The 6,000-nt window shown below is 57.1% G+C and overlaps 1 protein-coding gene across 1 annotated transcript in view; it reads right to left on the bottom strand.

Moving 5' to 3' along the window:
- The window catches only part of PDPR (pyruvate dehydrogenase phosphatase regulatory subunit), a 37,333-nt gene extending 31,855 nt beyond the window's left edge, over nt 1-5,478 (bottom strand). The window contains 1 exon segment of the mRNA XM_047712394.1: nt 5,341-5,478. The gene's annotated coding sequence lies outside the window, so the exon portion shown is untranslated.
- Between the last annotated feature and the right edge of the window lie 522 nt (nt 5,479-6,000).

Consider the following 6,000-nt stretch of genomic DNA (forward strand, 5'->3'; position numbering starts at 1 on the left):
TGAAGGGAGCAGAGCACCAGCCAGCAGCAAGATCGGGAGCAGAACAAGGTTCTTGGTCTCTAAAGGCACGGGCCCTGAAGCCTGCTTCACTGCTGGCGGGAAGGGCCGGGAAAAGGGAAAGAGGTGGGTCCGGAAGGAGAGGTGGTGACAAAGAATGAGGTCCTGGAAGAGGAGAGAGAGGACCCAAAGCCGCGGCGAGGGACGGCGCGCTCCGTGTCTGCACAGGCCGCAGGCTGGAGGGAGACTCAAGGACCGGCAGGCCTCCTCCCAGATGCAGGGGTGGGTGCGTCCGGCTTGGCTTATCCCGCACCCTCAGGTGTCACAGGCTGGGACCAAGCACACGTGGCTACGAGGTGACCAGCATCATCAGACAGAGAAGCAGAAGGGTATGGGATCGGGTCACCTGGGAGAACTACTCTCCCAGCAAAGCAGAGGCCTGTTCAAGGTTCAGGAAACTGCAGAGGGACATGCCGGGGGACGGCAGGGTCACCAGCGTGCGGGGGGCACTTCCGAGGAGAGCCCCGGCAGAGAGCATGCCCAGCAGCATGCGGGCCCCAAACAGCCCGACTCGCCCAAGGCCAAGGTGTGGCGCCCATCCACCACAAGCATCTCAGAACAGAGTCTGAGCAAGGCCTACACCGTGTCCCAAGTCAAATGGTATCCAACCAGGGACGATCACTCGGCCACCTGGTGGTAGTCACCAGGCCTCCTTGCACCCCGGGTGCCTGCCCAACGGTCTCAAGAGAGAAGCTTCTTCCTGCAACCTCATGGCCACAGCACCAACTTCTGTGCTTCTGAACCTCTCCAGACCTCGGACCCCACCTCTTCTCTTTCTTCCTTCAAAGCAGGAAACCCGGCTCATCTCCTCCCCTGAAACCACCGACAATCCCACTGGCATCTGCAACCATCTCTCCTTCCCTCAGAGGGTCCGAAGTTCATCGCCCGCAAGAGCCCCGGAACCCTCCCCCTCCTCCCCGGGAACCCAGGTCCGTGAACCCAACTCCTCCTCCAGTGCCTTCAGTGCCCTCCTGACCCTCAGCATTTTCACATGCTCAAGTCCTCCACAACCCACTGAAGAAACAAAACATAGCCTCCATAAATGTCTTTGAGTAGCGATTTTTCCTTTAAAAATGCTAAATGATACAAAATATGGTCTTGGCGGAAAACACAAACATAGAAGGCAATTATGATTTCCCATCAGGGTGCCTGGGTGGCTCAGTTGGTTGAGTGTCGGACTCTTGGCTTCAGCCCAGGTCATGGTCTCAGTGTCAGGGGATCGAGCCCCGTATCGGGAGTCTCTCTCCCTCTGCCCCTTTCCCCACTCACAGGCACATGTGCACATGCATGCAGTCTCTCTCTCAAATAAATGAATAAAATTTAAAACAATGATTTCCCATCATACGAAATAAGCAGTCCCGTGTGCTGCCCTGCTCTGCACCCGAGTGCCGCCGCCTGTGTCCTTCTTCCCTTGTCCCTTAGTGATTGCACGGTCTGCCGGCGGTCAAGCCAGAGGTGACTCTCTTTTCTGAAGATTTTATTTATCTATTTATCAGAGAGAGAGCGCGCGCACAGGCAGGGGGAGTGGCAGGCAGAGTGGCAGGCAGAGGAAGAAGTAGGCTCCCTGCCTTGAAAAGGTCCCAATGCGGGACTGGGTCCCAGGACCCTGGGATCATGACCTGACCTGAGCCAAAGGCAGCCACTTAACTGACTGAGCCACCCAGGCGTCCCGAGCCAGAAGTGACTCTTAATGTGAACTCACAACCTGTCTTTTCACTTGAAAAATACCTTCAGGAAAGGGCTTCCTGTATGATCTGTCCCTTTCCCTCCCCATTTCCTGTCTGTCCCGAACCCAAAGCCGTTGGGCTTCTGTCCCCCCGAGCTAGGAATGCTGCTCTCACCAAGAAGGCTCATGTTGCCAACTTCTGGGAACACTGGCCCCCTCCTCATAAGGTCCTCTTCAAGCACCGCATGTCGCCCATCGCTCCCTCTACTCACACCCTCTTTCCTGGTTTAATCCTGACTCCTACTACCCTGGCCACATCTTTGCTGGCTGCTCTGCCCTGTCCATCTTTCCGAGTCCATGTCCCTCACGGCGCTCTGGGACCAGCTACTCCCCTCGGTCCCCTACTCTCCGGGGGATTCCACTGCCTACCGTGACCGAGGGCCCAACCCACAGCGGCCCCAACATTTGCGTCTGCACCTCCAAGTGAACAACAGCAAGTCCACTTGGGCTCCCAGAGGTCAAAATGGGCACATCCAACAGGGAAACCCATCCTCCTCAATCTCCAAATCTTCTCCATTTCTGTGTCCCCAGTGGGACTCCCATATACGAGAACCCTGGCGTTACCCTGGGCTCCTCCTCTCTTGGCTCCTCTATGCAGCCAACCTGCAAGGACTAAGGATTCCACAGCTTCATTTCCCTCAGGTGGACCGACTTCTCCCACCCCCGCTGCTGCGGCTACCTGAGTACAGGCGGCCACCCATGCTCAGATTACCGCAGAAGCTTCCTGACGGGGCTTCCGCACCCCGTTCTCCCCACACCCCACAATCCGACACAGGACCCTGAGCCAGTCTTCTCAAATGAAAATCTTGTTTCACGCCCCTGCTTAAAACTCTTCAGTGACTTTCTGATGCCCTCAGGAGAAGGCAATCTCCTTCGCAGGAAGTGCAGGACCCTTCACTGTCCGGCTCATTTCTTATCTCTGCTCTCTCTGGAGCCAGGCTGAACCTTCTGTAACTAATTCCTCAAACAGGACAGGATTCTGCCCCAGGATCCGGGCACACTGTTCCTCTAACCAAACAGTATAGCTCCCGCCACTCTCCCGCCACCCCCCAAACAAAGGTAACCACCAAGGCTCTCAGCCTGAAATCTTATTAGTCCTCTCCCCCCAGCACTGGGTCAGGGGGCCCTTGTGTGTTCTCCCATCGCACCCTGGGCTCCTCCCAGCACAGCTTCCTGGACCGTGTTCGTCAATCAGGGAAACAGCCCAACAGCCCAGCTGAGAATGTAGGCTTTACAGAGAGGCAGACAGCTGGGGGTGTGAAAGCCTCCGCCCACCTCTCATTAGCTCTACCACTTGCAGCAAGTTATTCCATCCCCGTGCTTTGGGCTCCTCATCCATGAGGCGAGCAAGGACAACCTGCCTCACACAGCTGCTACAAACACCCAATCAGACTAGAAGGAAAAACATGGCCACTGGACCTAAGAAGCACTCAGTAAGTAGTACTTTTTAGTGTCCTATTACCATGGAGCTCTCTGGGAGCTGGGACCAATGATATAACTTGATCATGCTTTTCCCAGCATTCAGCGTAGGCACCTAGGAAATAGAAGTCGCTGAATGGATGAGAAGAGAGAACACACCGGGGGTGGGGAGGGAGGAGTTCAATGAGGACTCAGAGATCCCAAGGCTAGGCCCTCAGATTTGAGGGGATATCCAAAATCACGTGAAAGAATTTTTAAAAGAAAATGGGAATATTTTCAAAGGCAGTTACAATCTACCAGATGCTGCATTAAGTGTACAACTGACTTAAAACTCACAACCCTATAAGGCACTAAAACTTTTTTACTGCTTGGGGAACCTGAGGCTGAGGGAAGGAACTCGACCAAGTTTCTCTAATGCAAGTAGTGGCAGAGCCAGGAGTAAGACCCTGTCAGGATGGCACCACAAAGTCTATCCTAGAATCTTTACTCCCTGCTACCCATCAAACAATTTCAGACGAGTACAGAAGCGGTAGCTGTGAGGACAGAACCACAAGACACATCCCTTGGCGGGATAAAAGGAATTGCAAATGTCACAGAAGACACGTATTAACAGATGAGGTTCAAGATGAAATAAACAATGTTAGAAACCTAGACTGATCCAGGAAGGGGGAAAAAAAAAAAAAAGCCTAGGGTGATGAGAACCAAGTAGAGGATTTGTGACCTTGTGTACATCATGACCTTCAAAGAATCAGTGAGTGGTGGAGGCAAACAAGAACCAAAAAGGATTTAAAGTAGATGCAAACGAAGAAAGGCAGGTGCCAGAGCATCCAAGTAGGTTTGGCAGCAAAACCCAAGGCCAAGCTTGACGGCAGAGAGGGGAAAGTCACTAGACAAGAAACCGAAGGTGTCAAAAACAAGGAAAGAAAAGCGATAACCGGATTTAAAATGTGTGTGTGTGTGTGTGTCTAAAAATACGTATCTTAAGTTTCATTTAAGTACTCTCCACACCCCATTCGGGACTCACATGCTCTTCCGACTAAACAAGTCAGGCGCCCAAAACACATTATATTTTAAAAAAACTAAGATGACCCTACAATGTTTTCCACTAAGAAGAAAAATTATCTGCCAAGCAAACTCAATATCGGGACTAGGTATGCCCACATCTGCTTACACCAACACGAGCAAGAGGGCAGCTCCAAGTCCCTCTGAGTCGTTCCTCTGTACGGTCACAGCGTGTGTACAAACGGGCCGCTGGGGACAACGAAGACTGGTGACCGGAGAGCGGCCAACAGCGGGTCCCACACCTGCCTAAGCACTAGAGCCCCCCAGGACATTTCTCTCCCAGGCTCCGCCTCTGGAGAGTCGGACCCTGCCTGTCTTGTGTCCGTGTAATTCTCAACAAGTGCCACCTGGTGAGCAGACAAGTTTAAGAAATCAATACGAACCGCCAGCGCCGGCCAGGTGTGCCGGCCAGGTGTGCCCTGGGGCGCGGCTCCCCACCTCCTTCCCTCTGCAGCCCCGTACGCCACGCTCACACACACCGACAAAGGACACCTGAAGATGCCCGCATCCCACCTCAATGTCCTTCACATCGGTGCCGAGTGCTCACGCATCACGAAGACGGCTCACTGCCCCGCGCCTACACTGTCCCCGGTAACTTGGCTGCCGCACTCTGCAGCAGTCCTGCAAGTTAGTGAGGCGCAGGCGGACCGCAGCACGTCTCCAGGCGGGAAAGCAACTGCGCCCGCAGCAGACGGAGACCCGCGAGCCCGGCCTCCTCCGCGCTAGAGGCTTGCAAGCCCGAGGCCGGGAGCGCGAAGCGCGGTCACCGCCGGCGCTCTGGACGTCGGGCTGAGGCGGCGGACGCCCCCTGAGGGGCCGCTGCGTAGGCCCCGGGGCAGCCGGGCACTAGTCCCCGAGACCCGGCCCACCTCGGCCGAACGGGGCACAGCCGCCGACAGGCTGGGAGAGATGAGGCGAATCCCTCTCGGCCCGGGCCGCCAGAGGCCTGAGGCCACCCGGCGCAAGCGACACGAAACGCAGGGCGGCCGGGACCAGCCCCGAGGGAGAGCCGAGCGGAAAGGGGGCGCTGAGACGTGCGAAGGGAGGCCAGAGCGACCCTGCCGCGGTTTCCTTACCTCACGGGCCTCCGAGCGCTCCGCGGTCAGCACCACCCCGGCGGCAGCGGGACAGCAGCCACAACAGTTGCGAGCGCTCCCGGCACCAGAACGCGGGGAACGGGGAAGGGAAAGAGGCGGGGCAGAGGGAGTAAAAAGTTCCGGGGAACGCCGGGGACCGCGACCTTCCGCGCTTTACGGCCCCCACAAGGGTACGCCGGTGCGAGATCGCTCCCGCGCACGCGCGCGCGCGCGCCGTGACGTCCCCGTGGCGGCCCCGCCCCTGCCACGTGGGGCTTGTTTGGGTCTCGCGAGCCCCGGCTCCCGGACTCTGGGCGTCAAGCCGCGGTGGTTCTGACGTTCTTGAATTCGGGCCGCCCAGCGGGTTGACCTCTGCAGGTGGAACCCGGGGGGTCTGCGGTGGGCCGCTCGCCCTGCGGTGCTGTGGGGAGCGCGGAGCTTCGTTCTGCCCTCCAGGCGCGTTCCCACTTCTGTCCCCGGGTGGGTCGAGGCTCAAAGCCGCTCTGGACCCGCAGGCTCTGGGCTCTTCCCGGGCGAGGCGGGATTTATAGAGGCCCTGAACTCTGGGTCCGCTGTCACCTTCCTGGCTTGTCTGGGACGAGGGAAATGGACTCTCTCAGTCCATCTTCTGACCAGGCCCCCGTCCAGCCCCTCCTCACT

This window comes from Lutra lutra, chromosome 17 (assembly GCF_902655055.1).
Source record: "Lutra lutra chromosome 17, mLutLut1.2, whole genome shotgun sequence".
NCBI lineage: Eukaryota > Metazoa > Chordata > Mammalia > Carnivora > Mustelidae > Lutra > Lutra lutra.